This window comes from Lissotriton helveticus, chromosome 1_1 (assembly GCF_964261635.1).
Source record: "Lissotriton helveticus chromosome 1_1, aLisHel1.1, whole genome shotgun sequence".
In the NCBI taxonomy this organism is placed as follows: Eukaryota; Metazoa; Chordata; class Amphibia; order Caudata; family Salamandridae; genus Lissotriton; species Lissotriton helveticus.
Window position 1 is genome coordinate 116,775,488 of NC_136057.1, and position 15,861 is coordinate 116,791,348.

The window sequence follows — 15,861 nt, forward strand, 5'->3', positions numbered from 1 at the left end:
TAATAAAAGCAAAGTTCTGTCTGTTGCTTTAAACAGCTACTTCAATTATGCTTCGTGACTTGACCTTCTTTTCACATCAGCTGCTGGCGCTAGCAGCAGGCATTGTGCCCTCAGGACTCGACTGTAATAACTTATAAAAGCCAAGTTCTGACGTCTTTTCTTCATAATCACTGACTTGGTGTGTCACAAATTTCTGATTATAAAGAAATTAGAGACTGCCATATATACAGGGATTACAGAATCCCATGTAATGTAAATATATATATGTATATATATATTCCAACACGTACCTCTTTCCAATCTCAGGACAGAGAAACGGACACTTTGGTAGAGTGCAAAAGAATTTTTTCAGTTTAATGCTGCCACAAAACAACGCGTTTCAGCTTCTTGCCTTGGTCACGCTAGAAACGTCATATCACAATACAGCATATATACAGTGAAATAGAAAGAGGACTAACATCACCCTAGTGCTTCAATCTATGGGCGCCATCTTTGCACGGTTTCCAAATATCATTGAATAGAATTTAAAGAACGATTATTCGGTTTTAGCGGCAATGCACAATAATTACATATTCATATAATCAAAAATAAAGTATGTACATTGTCACTGATTACATATCCACAAGTTTTTCATGAAAATGTAAAACATCGAAATTTCAAATAGAATAATGTCAATAACGATGTCTATATCACAGGTCAGTTCCGCCCAAGTGGGCTTATCAAATTTGTTGAAAATCTCATAATCAATATTGTCCCAAGACATCGTATAAGTTCAATCAATGATTAAAAAAAAACTAAATTTCCTTAGTCTCAATGATGGTCAGCCGATACAGTGATACCTCCTACCTATAAGAAATACAGAATATACAATTAAAAACAGATGAGGGAAAACCTATACAGCCTACATATATATCAATTCATCAATAGTAACTTTCAATTTTAACTTTACTCACTCAGCCTGCATATATGTCAATTCATCAATTGTAACTTTATTCACTCATGTAGGTGAACAGACAATTCTTCACTAGAATTTAGGCCCAAAGGGGCCATGGTTTCTAACTCTACAATATATCTGAGTGGAGTGCGGTAGATTGGGGTGGAGTCGGGTAGATTGGGTTAGATTGAGTGTATTAGGGTAGATTGGAGTGGAATGGGGTAGAATGAGTTAGAGTGGGGTAGATTGCGGTGGGTAAATTGGGAATGGATACATTGGAATGGGGTGAATTGGAGTGGGATGGATTGGGGTACTTTTGAGTGGAGTTGGGTGGATTGGAGTGGAGTGGGGTGGATTAGAGTGGGATGGGGTGGATTGGAGTGGGGTAAGTGGTGTGGAGTAGAGGGGTGTGGAGTGTTGTTTCATGGGGGGAGTGGCATAGATTGGAGTGGAGTGGTGTGGAGTTGAGTGACGTAGTGCGGAGTATACTTGGTGTGGTAGCGCACTGCCATTACAAACAACACATTTTCAATTGAAATGATCATTACATTTACACCGAAATATGGTTTTACTGCACATAAATGATAATGTTTGCAAACGTCATCCCCTAGTGTATTAATGTGTTTCAATCTTATTCAAATATTTTTCTCCACACTTCAGTAATACAAAACAAATGTGCTTCATTTGTACTAATTCTGATATATTCTGAAACATCAGCACAGTTCTTTTTTTTTAGGTCTTGCCGCAACAGCGCTTAACTTTGTGGGCTTACTGCCCACCCATTGCTTTTTCTTTGTTTCTTTGAATCTCCTTTAAACAGCCTTGCTTCCAAATGGCTAATCTTTCCTACTTGTCCCTCCTTTTCGTAGATTGTTCCCTCCCACGGAGCACCGTCCCGTTACTTGTATCCTTGCAATGGTCCCATATTATCAACTGCTTTAGGCACTTTTTCTTTTTTCTTTGTGTAAGAGCACTTCATATGCGCACTTTTTTCACTCACTCCAAGCTTTTTTGTAAATGGCTGTAATTCTTGTTCATATCTCGTCACATTTGCTGTTCATTCACAGACCGAGATCAAATGTCAGATGATGTTTCCCCTAAACAGCCTGTTCTTCCTCTGACTTCAAAGTAAGAGAGCCAGTTCCTCACCGTCTCGCTCATCGCTGCTTGCCTCTCCTTGCTTGTTATTTATAAAAGCAAATTACTTCATTTTCTTGCCTTCACCACCTCCCCTTCGCATAATGGGAGCAGCCGTTTCAACTAAAGTGCTCATGTCTACTGCTGCCGACCAGAAACTTCACTGTCGACTGTAAAGTTGGCACCTAAGGTAATGGAAGGACGGCTTGGGGTGGAGGTGACATTGGCATGTACAGAGGGCCGTGCCATTGAAGCATCTTCTGGCAGCTCTCCCCAGCAGCATCATGACACGACCCTGCCACATCTGTACGACGTTTCTGGGCTGAAAGCAGTATAGGATAATAGCTATAAATTCTGTAACCAGTCTGTTTGCTACGTACAATCCACTGTACTAAATGATATGAGGTATTCTTAGTACATGTATTTCTAAAATGTCAATTGTTGTAATATTTAGGACACATACTATTGTAATGCAAGTTGATCTCTAGTAATGTTTAGGACATGTATTATTTGTAAAGTAGAAATACTTTCCACTTAAAATTGAATATATATAAAGACGGCAGGCCCGTAGGCTGATTTGGAAATTATTGGGCACTTTGCTAGTGGTATCTTGAGGAAAATAATCAAATACCGGCGGCGAGGCCAAACTACGTTTCAAAAATAACATTCACACTGGGGAGAGACTTCTCAGGCTCTGATTGTGGGCTGGGATTGCCTGCAACAGAGAGCAACCATTTGTAGCTTCTTATCAGACTAATAGTCCCCTTTCCCGGCGTTCAAAAAAAATGTAATATCAGCATTTTTAGGTGCAGCACCTAAGGAGCTTATTGATGGCACAGTAATAACTCTCCGTACCCGGCATTCTATTTTCATTAATCATATCCACCACATTTGATTGAAATTCAAAGGGTAGGCCTCAGTAATTACGTGTCAATCTTTGTAACCCGGCAAAATGCAGTAGGATATTTCTTTTTCGACTGATGATGTGGGGCACTGCTAAAAGTTTTTTGCAAAGTCAGTAGGTTCACAAGGCAAGGCCAATTGGCTTTGCCAGTGCTTGTTTTTTGTTGTGTGCTAGGAAAAAAATCTTACACCTTCTCCTCTTGTATGGATACTCAGCAGAATTGTCACATACATTCTCTCATTTTGAAGTCATAGGAAGAAAAGTAAACATCAAGCTTTCTCAAAGAGAGAGATTGACATTTGACCTCTGTCTTTGAATGCGCTGCATATGTGACAAGATAAAAACAAGATTTAAAGGCCTTTTTACAGAAAGCTTGTTTGTGGAAGAATACAGTAAACAAGGTTTGGGCAGCAGGAGGGACGGATGTGAATTACAAACCACAAATCCAATTGTAAGGAATCTGTGGAATGTATTCCCACTGATGCTTTCTGAATATCCCCAAGATGTCTTTAGCTATGTCTGGTAGTCTTGGATCAAAAGCACAAAGGTCACGTTGAAGTTATTATTGGGATTGCTTTTAACATCTTAATTTATTTTTAAAAATGATTTGCAACTCACTTAAACCATGGTGTCTCTCTCTCTCTCTCTCTCCCTCTCTTTCTCTTTCTTTCTATCCTTCTCTCTTTCTCTCTATCTTTGTCTCTCTCCTTCTCTCTCTCTCACTCTTTCTCTGTTTCTCTGTGTCTCTGTTTCTGTTTCTCTTTCTGTCTATCTTTCTTCCTTTCTATTTCTCTTTCTCTCTCACTCTCTCTCTCTCTTCTTTCTTTCCCTCCCACGTAGTTTGTGGTTATAAGAGTTTCTTTTGAAAAGCAATTATTTATTTGCTAATAATTTTGGAATCTTTTGACAAATTTGCACATACTTTTCAAAAAGAGTTTTTTTCTGCCGCCTCTTTATTATACCAAATGTGTTTATTTTTGTGGTTTTATATAGTACAATCTTTGCTGAAGGGCATTGGAGCACTTTTCTAAAGAAGAAAGACCAAAATGCACATTAGATGTGCCATAAAATAACAGATAAGCAATAGACTAATCCCACAGATCACGTCAGGGGAGAAAGTTCAAACAGTTAATATCTGGATACCATGGAAAAGTGGATGCAGAAAAGTGACCACAGATTTATTATTCAGAGCGTCTCTCAAATAGGAGGATTTTGAGTTTATAATTGTGGCAAGACTTGTGGTTGTTCAAGGTGGTTGTGGGAGGGATTTCCAGATCCTTTTAGCGCTGGCAGAGAAGGATGAGCTTTATAAAGCATTCTTGCCTGAATGTCGCTTGTTCCAGCAGGAGGACTTTACGGGTTTGCGATCCATGTTCAGATCAGGAGACTTTGAGTTTTTCTACCAAGTAGGAGGGTGTGGAGTTGTGGAGGGCTTTGTGGGTGATGCATTCAGTGTTACATTGGCCTGTTGCTTCAATTGGAAGCCATTGTAGGATGCGAAGTATAGAAGAAATGTGATTTAAAAACTTTGTGACATGTCACAAAGTAGATAACTGTATGAAGCATTTCTGTCAGTGATGCTAATTTTCTCTGAGAAGACCAGACAGGAAAGAGGTCCAATAATCCAGTCGAAAAAGTACCAGTGTATGGACTTCTAAGTTCGTCAGGCACTCTTGTGCTTTGATGAGACATGCTTCTGAAGGTAAATGAGAATAAATATAGGTCTGTAATTGTTAAGGTTGTTCTAGTCAGCATCTGTGTTGTTTGATGAGGGGGGTGACTTGGCTGAGTTCGAGGGAGGTTGGCATGGAGCTTCTCGAAAAGGAGGAGTTGATGATTTTGGTCCATGCAGGCGAGAAATGTGCGATGTTGGTTTCATGCAAGCGAGTAATTGGAGCACTTCTTCTTAAGGGACATTGTCTAATTCAGTCCAGCTAGCATAGGGTGAGTTTGGTGAGACGACCATTAGTTGGAGGTAGGGCCTTGGGTAGACCCTCTTTGTTAGGGGGGACATCTTTGGTGTAGGACGGAGAGATGGGTGGGTCAAGAGAGATTTCAATGTTAGATATTTTTCCGGAGAAGAATGTTGCAAACTCTTTGCAGCGCATGGTAGAGTAATTTATTGAGTGTTGAGGGAAAGAGGAGGTTTGTTGCTTGATGATGTTGAGAAGGTCTTTAGGTCTGTTCCTAGAACCGTCAAGTTGTGCTCAGAAGAAGGTGGATTTTTCTCTGAAGATGTGTGTTTTGTATTGTATGTGTTTAGCTCCCGATATCGCAAGATGTGTTAACAAGGGTTGTTGTCTCCAGTTTCTTTCAGCCAACCGGAATTTTTGCTTCTTTGTTAAGGTCTTTGTTAAACCAAGATCTGGAAGGGATAACTCTTGATTTCTTGAGATTCAAAGGGGCGTCTATGTCAAGTAGTACTCCCATTTTTCTGTTGTAGTGGGCAGTGAGCTCATCACCTTGGAATTTGGGAACTGACTAACGCTTCTATCTCTGCCTGGGAGATTCAGGGTATGTTCCTCGCTCAGTACTTGTGCCGGGTATTTTGGGGGTGGGCCTTTGGTTCGATGGCATTGAGATTGAAAAGAATTAGGTGGTGGTGAGTCCAGTCGGTGGGTAGGATAGAGCGGAGGGATAAGGTGTTCTGCTTAGAGATGATTGCATCAAGTGTAGTGTAGTTCCTATATTCCAAATAGGCTCTGCGCATTGGAATAACATATACTCTAGTTTAGACGTAGGACTGAGGTCGACTAGGTCTCTAACGAATATATTAAACTTAATTGTGAGTGCCAGCTAGCTCAGAGGTCACTAGAAACTTTCTCGAATAGACAAGAAGGGATTAGTTTCTGACAACCGCATAAACATGACAACTTTGTTTCGCAAGAATAAGAAATCAATCTCTAGAGTCGCGGAAACAATAAATAGTTATTTCACTCAGTCAATCGTGCATGCTTCGTTTCACCAGAGGTGCAGAGAAAATAGAGAGACGGGCGTTTTCAATAAAAGTATTTATTGAACAGTCTTCTTTCTCAAGCACAAGAAATGAACTGCTACAATCGTGATACTGGTTATAAAGTACACGGCATATAATACGAAGAGTATTATAAAGTAGTACTGTAAAAGCATGGTATGGCTTCTAAGCTATATAAAATAACATAAAATACATACATTAATAAATAATGACTAAAAGTACTCAACTGGTGCTTCTAAAATACGCCTACCCCGGTGGACCTAACCTAGGTCTAGTACAAGGGAAGAAGTAAGTGAGGTGTAGCTTAGTTTCAGTATTCTTTTTGCCAAGAATCTATTGCAAGAATTCTCAAAGGGTCTAATCAGCTCCGTACCTTGGTTTAGAATGAAGGAGGTCTTGTATCTCTCTCTCTCTCAGGACTCGATTTCCCAGCAACCTGCAAGGGTGGCCTGGAAACACTGGAGCTGGATTTCTCGGCCAGAGAAAAGACAGTGTCTCTCAGTGCGTCTGCTCGAGGGTCGGCTTCCTTCGGCACTTGCTGCGGCGTGATGCGTCGGGCAAGTAGATATTCGAACTGCTCCAAACCACCGTGTGTTTGTCTGGGCAAATGTGGGCATATTTATACCTTTAAGTTGCCGAGTTTCACATACGGTTGGACATAATACCGTCATCAAAGTCTCAGTTCTTTGAAAATCCATGATTTCTTAGATAAATTAGTATTCAAGCAAGGGGAAGTCCCTAGCTGCTGAAGGCAGGTTTTTCCAAGAAATCGTTGTGGATTCTTGGAACTAGTGGAAGTAGCTGTGCTGTATTTGGGCTGCATAGGCTAAGTCTAAATATGGTAATGATTTCTATGCCTATATAAGGATAGGGTAATATATACCTATATATGGGCATGAATTGGGAAAATTACACTAGGGTCCTAGATTCATATACAACACCCACTCCACGGTATTAAGTTCAATAAAACTAAATGTATAAGTACTGAACATATCTAAGGCATTAAAACAAGAATGAGCCAAAGTAGGAGAAAAAGTACACCTAGTACAGTCCAAAATTTAACCCATGGTGAAACCAGATATGCTTTTTCCAGAGTTCTGTTATTTTTTTCTTTGAAAGATTTGTTTGCTGGCGTTGTTTCAGGTTCACTGGGATCCTCAGAAAAGGTATCAAAGTTGATGAAATAGCCAGAGGCAGTTCTGTCAATTGTTGGAATAGCATCAGGATAGTTTGGAATTGTTGGAGCTGCTTCTTCCTTTGTCATATTTGTATAGTCAGACGCTACATCATTGTAGACAGGAGTGTCTTGACGAACTGTTATTTGGGCCTCAAGAGGCACAAGTTCCATGGATTTGTTGCATAGTCCTTCTTTTCTTACTGCAGGTTTATCAAAGGTGATTAGTCTTTCAGTTTGAACCTCTTGGATTGTAGCAAGATTTGGTCGTCTGCTACATCTTCAATCAATCAATCATAACATTTGTATAGCGCACTACTCACCCGGAAGGGTCTCAAGGCTCTTGGGGGAAGGGTTCCGCTATTGCTCGAACAGCCAGGTCTTGAGTAGTCTCCTGAAGGCGAGATGGTCCTGGGTCAGCCGAAGGTGGGTGGGGAAGGAGTTCCATGTCTTGGCCGCCAAGTAGGAGAAGGATCTTCCTCCGGCGGTGGCTCTTCGGATGCGTGGTACAGCGGCGAGGGCGAGGCTTGTAGAGCGAAGCTGGCGGGTGGGCGTGTAGAAGGTCAGGCGGTCGTTGAGGTACTTGGGGCCCAGGTCGTGGAGAGACTTGTGTGCGTGGGTGAGGAGTCTGAATGTGATTCTCTTGCTGACGGGGAGCCAGTGCAGGTCCCTCAGGTGGCCGGAGATGTGGCTGCGTTGGGGGATGTCCAGGATGAGTCGTGCGGAGGCGTTCTGGATGCGTTGGAGTCTTTTCTGCAGCTTGGCTGTGGTTCCGGCGTAGAGGGTGTTCCCGTAGTCCAGTCGGCTTGTGACGAGTGCCTGGGTGACCGTCTTCCTGGTTTCGGTCGGGATCCATCGGAAGATCTTGCGGAGCATGCGTAGGGTGTTGAAGCATGATGAGGAGACGGCGTTGACTTGTCTGGTCATCGAGAGGGAGGAGTCCAGGATGAAACCCAGGTTGCGTGCGTCGTCTGTTGGCTTGGGAGTGGTGCCCAGGGCGGGGTCCACCAGGAGTCATCCCAGGCAGAGGGCGATGGTCCCAGGATGAGGACTTCAGTCTTGTCTGAGTTCAGTTTCAGACGGCTGTTCTTCATCCACTCGGCGACGTCTTTCATCCCTTCGTGTAGGCTGGTTCTAGCGGTGGCGGGGTCTCTGTGATGGAGAGGATCAGTTGGGTGTCGTCGGCGTAGCAGATGATGTTGAGGTTGTGTTGGCGTACGATGGCTGCAAGGGGTCTCATGTAGACGTTGAAGAGGGTGGGGCTGAGTGATGATCCTTGCGGTACGCTGCAGATGACTTCGGTGGCCTCGGATCGAAACGGGGGGAGGCGGACTCTCTGTGTTCTTCCGGCGAGGAACGAGATGATCCACTCCAGTGCCTTCTCTTGGATACCTGTGTTGCTGAGGCGTTGAACTAGGGTGCGGTGGCAGACAGTGTTGAACGCTGCAGAGAGGTCCAGGAGGATGAGGGCCGCTGTTTCTCCGTTGTCGAGCAGGGTTCTGATGTCGTCGGTGGCTGCGATGAGGGCGGTCTCGGTGCTGTGGTTGGCTCGGAAACCGGACTGCGAGGGGTCGAGGGATCAGTTTGTCTCGAGGAAGGCAGCAAGCTGTCTGTTGACGGTCTTCTCTATGACTTTGGCAGGAAAAGGGAGGAGCGAGATGGGGCGGAAGTTCTTGAGGTCGGTGGGGTCCGCTGTTGGTTTCTTCAGTAGGGCGCTGAGTTCGGCATGCTTCCAGCTCTCCGGGAAGGTGGCGGTGTTGAAGGAGATGTTGATGATGGCACGGAGTTGGGGTGCGATGATGGATTCGGCCTTGTTGAAGACGTGGTGGGGGCAGGGGTCGGTTGGGGATCCGGAGTGGATGGTGTTCATCGTGCGGGCTGTGTCTTCGGTGGTCACCGTGGTCCAGGTGCGAAGGGTGGCGGTTGGGTGCGCTGGTTCTGTGGTTGGGTGCGTGGATGGTGCGCCGAAGCTGTTGTGGATGTCGGCGATCTTGCGGTGGAAGAACGAGGCGAGAGAGTTGCAGAGGTCTTGTGAAGGAGTGATGTCGTTGTTGCCGGTGCTGGGGTTGGAGAACTCCTTGACGATGCTGAAGAGTTCCTTGCTGTCGTGGGTGTTGTTGTCCAGTCGTTACTTCAGTGATTTTTTCTTGGTGGCGCGGATGAGCTGGTGGTGCTTGCGGGTGGCTTGTTTGAGGGTGGTCATGTTGTCTGTGGACTGGTCGAGGAGCCAGGCTTTCTCGAGGGTGCGGCAGTTCTTCTTGGAGTCCTTGAGTTCGTAGGTGAACCAGGTGGCTTTCTTGCTTCTGGGTCTGCTGGGAGGGTTCTTCAGTGGCGCGAGGTCGTCTGCGCAGGCGGTCAGCCACTGTGTGAAGTTGCGGGCTGCTTCGTTGGGGTCCGTTGTGCTGGCGGGTGGGTTCTGGCAGAGGGAGGTGGTGAGCTGCTCGGCGGTGATCTTGCTCCAGCTCCTGTGAGGAACCTGTTGCGGGTGGTGGTGGGTCGTGGTTCTTCTGAAGCTGAAGTGGACGCAGCTGTGGTCGGTTCAGTGAAGTCCGGTGGAGTGGCTGAAGGTGATGTGCTTGCTGGATGAGAAGACAGGATCAAGCATGTGGCCGGCGTAGTGGGTGGGGGTGTTGACCAGTTGCTTGAGTCCGAGGTTGGCGAGGTTGTCCAGCAGGGCGGCGGTGTTGCGGTCCTTGTTGTTCTCCAGGTGGAAGTTGAGGTCCCCTAGGAGGATGTAGTCAGCGGAGGGGAGGGCGTGCGGGCTGATGAAGTCCGTGATGTCTTCGCTGAATTGTGTGCGTGGTCCCGGGGGTCTGTAGATGAGGGTGCCTCTGAGGGTCGTCTTTGGGTCGGTGTGTATCTGGAAGTGGAGGTGCTCGGCTGCGGAGAAGGTGTCGTTGGAGTCAGTCGTGTTGCGGATGGTGTTCTTGTGTACGATGGCGATGCCTCCTCCAGTCTGGTTGACGCGGTCCCTCCGGGTGATCTTGTATCCGTCTGGGATGGCGATGGCAATGTCGGGTGCAGAGGAGGCGTTCATCCAGGTTTCTGTGAGGAAGGCGACGTCTGGTGAAGTTGTGTCAGGCAGGTTCCAAAGCTCTATGGCGTGTCTGTGGATCTAGCCCTGATCTCTTGACTGGGTGAGAGTATTCTGCTTAATTCAGAGACTCTGTCCATCACCACCCCTTGTTGTAAATAATTGTGTCTGTGGACGGAGCGGGTGTTGAGCAGGATGCACTTGAGGTGGCTGTTGTTGGTGCTTGGCTTGGTGGGTGCGGTGCAGGTCCGGAGGCAGGTGAATTTGCAGGCTTGGCAGGTGAAGGGTCCGTGGGTGCGTTTCGGGGTGGCTTGGTAGCAGATGGGGGTTCGGCCCGCGTTGAGTGCGTGGAGGGAGGCGGCCTCGTAGGTCCGTCGTGTGGTCTGGCGTCGTCGGGGGCCAGGGGTCCTGGTGCTGGGCGCGGTCCAGGCGCAGACGGGCTTACCTTTGGCGTGCCTTCGGCGCACAATCGGCGCGCCCGCTGCGCGTCAACGCTGCGCGTATGCATGCACTCTGCCATGATTGGCGAGTGGGGGGGCGGGGCGAGGGAGGGGCAGCTGGGAGGCGCGAGCGGGGTGGCGAGTGGGGGGGGAGCGGTGAGGAGATGTGGAGGGAGCGTGGGTGGGGCCGCGGGGGAGCAGCGGCAGGGAGCGGGGTGGTTCAGGGGAACAGGGCAAGTACAGTGAGTACAGCAATAAGACAAAATACAATAGGAACAGCAATAAAGTTAAGGCACAAAATACAAAAGGCGGAGCAAAATTACAAGGGGCAGGGGAGCGACGGAACAAACAGCAACACGAGCAGGACACGAGTCCAGACGGCAAACCTTAGCGGCACGAGAGAGCGGGCAAGGACAGGGGGCCACTCCACACAGGGGCAGAGACTCGGCCTGGCAGCGGCGGCGGGAGGAGCGATCGGGTCCGACCAGGTCAGGTCAGGTCGCCATCTTGGGAGTCCACTGGGCCTACTACTTATTATCGGCCACATGATGTGGTTTGACCAGGTCAATTGATACAACTCTGTTCTCCCTTTTACCAGCAAGCGGCGGTAGTGACACTGATCTTGTTCCGTGGATTGCTAAGACAGGTACTGCTTTTCTGTAAGAAGGCCCATATTCCTTCTTCACCGCGATCTTTTCCCTGACCAGATCCCCAATCTTTGGAATCCAGACAGGCCTTGCTGGGACAGGTGGTTTTTCTTTAGAGGTTGTTGGCTTTTGTGTTGTGTTACTCAGACTTCTTTTTGTTTCATTTAAGTCCTGTAAAACAGCCAAACGATCTTTGACATCAGAGGGCTTTTGTTCCACCACTGAAGGTTGACAATCGAGGTCTTCGATTATCATTCCAGTACCAAACAGTAATTCATATGGAGTGATTCCACCCAGAATATTTCTTGGCAGATTGTTAAGACTACGTTGGACGCTTATTAGATGTTTGGCCGACCCGTCACCCGAGCCTAATACCCTAGCTGTTATAGATTGCTTTATGTCACGGTTTTTCTTTCCACTACCGCATTTCCTTCAGGATGGAATGGACTTGAGTACGGCAATACAACGCCCAAGCTGACCATAGCCTCCTTGTAAGCCCGAGAGCTAAACGCAGGACCCTGGTCAGAATGTAGCGTGCCGATTGCGTATGTGCCGATAAAGACTCGCAAGTCTTTTATAATAGTTTGGGCATCAGCCGAGCTCTGAGGCCACATCCAAATGAATCTTGTCCTAATAGTTGTGGGACCGCATTTGTCCATGGTGAGGTCTGCGTGTAGAAAGTCTAATGCTGTCTAATAGTGGTGTCTGTGCTGGGCTGGCTACACTGTAGTCAGGTACTTGGTGTTTTTCAATGCTATGATCTCTGTAACAGACATCGCAATTAATTCCAAATTCGTACACTTCGACGCTCATTCCTGGCCACCAGTACACCTCTTCTAACTCTATTAGAGATTTTAAGATCCCATGATGTGTCAGACCCTCTCCCATATGTGCTTTGTGAACCAAAGCAGCTCTCCAGTTCCTGTTTGGAATTACTCTGCCCCCCACTCCAAGGATTCGAGCAAAAGGAACGGAGTTTAAATCAATTATGTATGTATGTCTGGGAGAAAATTTAGTGGTAACGCCACACAGTTGCCTTTCACTGAGGCATTAACTGCTAGCATTGTTTCACCGTCTATCGTTGTTTTAGAACGATTGATTGTAGCTACGTATGCCGTTTGCACAGCTGCCTTCACGGCTTCATCAGCCAATGAATTCCCTGCAACGTGAACGCCATCACGCTGATGATTCAGTGTATGAATCACGTGATTCTTTTGTAGTTCTTTCTGTAATAGAACTACTTGTTCCCAAAGCTCTTTATGCTTGATTGTGCCACCTTTTGTATTTTTGAAACCATTTTGAACCCAGGTCTGCAGATATTCATTCAAATTCCTGACGCAGTTATACAAATCGCACACTATGAGTGTGGGGAATTCGCTATGGGTATTTTCAAGCACCATCTTGAAAGCCTGTAGTTCAGCTCGCTGAGCCGTACAGTCTCCATGTGATTGAGTTTTAGTGACCATCGGTCTAAATTTACCTTCACGCCAGCGACCTTTAACAATCGCGCACGCAGCACTTTAGGCTTGTTTACCCCCAATTGCGGGTTGTGCTGAACCGTCTGTATAGATTATACATCCGTAATGTTCTAGAGGCAGAATTTCAGTTGGCAGAGGACATTCGTGTTCGTATTGTAGGAATTCTTGTGTTTTCATGTAGGGGTCAAACAACGTCTGTTGCAGCAAGAGAATTAACCCATTGTATCCATCTCGGATGTAAAGCTTTTGCATTTGGAATGCTCTCTTTCGTCACTGCTTCTAAAGCAGGTACAGGTGTAACGATCATTATGCGTTTACCCTGTGCTAGGGCTCTCTCCTTTGCTACTGCAGCTTGAACCGCTGTCAGAATTTTTTCTGTAGGAGTGAATTTCATTTCAGCTTGTGTGTACAAGTGTGATTTATAAGCTATTGGTACCTTTTCACCTTCTTTAAAGGTTAGGTATGTTAATCCGCATCTCCCTGGGATGATCCGGATCACAAGGTTGCGCACGTTTTCGAGTGTCTGTAATTGTGTTTTTGCTAACATATCTGTTTGTACTGAGCGCAAACTTTCTGTGTGTTTTTGGTCCAATTAGTTGGTTTGAAATCAGGTTTGATCAGTTCATAGAGAGGTTTAACCCTTTCTGCGTAATTTAGAACATAAGTTCTTCCAGAATTCAGGAAACCTCGAACTGACTGTAAGTTTTTCAGTGGTTTCGGAGGTTGCAGCAGCGCACATTTCTCTAGAAAGTTTGCTGCCAGGCTTTTGCCTTCACGTGAAAGTTCATATCCCAAGAATAGGATGTTGTGGCGGGCAATTCGTGTTTTCTTAAAAATTTAATTTGTTCCCTTCGGGAGCGAACCCAAGTATTATGGTGTTCACTCTTTTCAAGTGTACGTCCAAGTCATCGTCTGTAAGATAGATATCATCGACATACGATAATGCTTCATCATCGTACGTTTGTAGTAACTTTGTTACTCTGGCTGAAAATAACCCTGGACTATTCTTGAATCCCTGGGGGAGATGGCAAAATTGATGCTGTGTCCCCATAATTGAGAAAGCGGTCAAATGCCTGCTTTTAGGTGCAATGTTTTGATAGAAGAAACCAGTTGAAATATCTAATGTCGTTTTATATTTTTTCCGCACGATGTTATTCATCAGTGCTGCACTGTGTGCATTTTGTACTGCAAATGTTTTGCAACAAGAGTTTAAGTGTCTGTAGTCCAAAACTAGACGATATGAAATGTCAGGTTTGGAGACAGGAAACAAAGGATTGTTCATAGATGAGGTGCATGTTTCAATCACCCCTTGATATTCCAGTATATTTAGAATCTCTCTGACCTGTTTTTTAGCTTCCTGCTTAAAAGGATATTGCTTTTGCATTGTAGGTTGAGTTTTTAGGTCTCGTGCCTAGCGTACACTGCGCAGCAAGAGTCCTTTTCTCTACGTTTTGAAAATGGACCTAGGAATTCCAAGCAGCTCGTGCGTATTGTTTCCTAGGTCCATTTTCATTGGCCTTCGCGTGCGTGTGTTTTTACAACAGAACACGCAATAGGCCGTGGGCGGTCGCGCAGCTCCGCCCATGGCCTATTGGTGTCTGTTACGCGCACAAGAGGCCATATATCTTTAATTATCGCGGCCGTCAGGGCCGCGGTAATTGAAGGCATATGCTCGCAGTGACGTGCGCGTGCGCACCACAAACGAGCATTTTTTATTTCTGCTTGCACAGTGACTGCAACTAACCAGGAGGGTCCGGCTCTGAAAACAAAACTACAGCGTTTTGAATTTCGTTTCTCGGGGAAAAAAAACCTGCGCTTTGTGCAGAGGCGGGAGGGGTCGGTGACTCAGTCCCATGGGGCCGGGCATCAGCAGAGGCTGCACCCCCCTCTCTGAGGCTGGAATCCAGAATCCCGAAGTCTTGACTCGGTGCTTCGTTTGAGCTGTGGGTTGAGGACCGGCACTTTTTTTTCCGTCATCACAATGCGTTCCGCTTTATCATTCGGCAATGCCTTGTTTCCCGTTTGACATACCGTGGGCAATGCACACACACATTCCGCAACGGGACCCGTTCGAAGCCGCATTGAACTCCCTCCATAGAAATTTCCCGAGACTTACCTCGCGGCAAAGGCTGCCGTTCTTCGTTGCTTGTGCTTGCTTAGCCGGAGTTACCCCGCGTGGGCGCCCAGCCATGGAACGTTTGACGGACAGCACCGCCACGCGTGCACTTAGGGCCCGGGTTAAGTCGCCTTGATGGCTCCACGGTTCCCTCTCTGCTCGCAGCGCAAATGAGTTAAGAAGTTCATTAAGCAGCCTGTTAATCTTTTCCTGCAGCCCCCCTGCCTCCCGCGCGCTCATTAATGTGCCGCCGGATAAATCACGTATGGCGGTGACAGCCTGCTCTGAGGAGAATGCTGCCACAGCTTGACCCACTTTAACCATTTCGGCGCTGGTTACATTAAAAAAAACTACGGTGTTTAGGAACTCCCTTTCATTTGTCTCATGTTATGCTACATAAAAATGAGCGCCAACATAACCAGCTTCCAGTCAGGGGCTCGTTGGCTCGGATGTCGCGAGAGATTCAGTGTGTGGGGCAGAAATTCACTTTCAGCCGCGATCCAGCTCGGCTAAACAGGTTATTTTCTTATTTCATACACATCCTCTTTTCATCTGATATAGAGGGATGTTGCCCGTCTACCAAAGCGAGCGCAATTTTCACAACTTCAATATACTTAAATGCATTTAGTTCTCTAAAATGTACCCAAACCCGATTTTCTGAACAAAAACTAAAATACATCTTCATCTCCAGTTTTTATAAAGCACTGACTGGTATTCTCTCTCGTACTTTCCTTGTGAGCAAATGGGAAATGGCTGGTTATTATGTTTTCCTAAGCAGCGGGATGCGGCCTGGTTACGAGGGAACAAGTTGTGTGTGTGCTGTCGAAAGCTCCAATTATTTTGCAAGACTGTAATCCCAAAGCAGGCATTAGGCTAACCGTTATCCCACAGCCGGCCACATTTCACCCCTGGCCCCGGCTTCCTGTGACCGTGGCGCAGCAAGGAGACATCGTCGTGGCGTTTTATCACTTTGAAAATATCTATCATTAAATATTGCTACGATGGTTTCATACCACCTGATTC

General features: G+C 46.3%; 1 protein-coding gene across 1 annotated transcript in view; it reads left to right on the forward strand.

Moving 5' to 3' along the window:
• Positions 1-15,861, forward strand: part of LOC144759422 (uncharacterized) — a 64,074-nt gene that overhangs the window by 16,713 nt on the left and 31,500 nt on the right. The window lies entirely within an intron of this gene.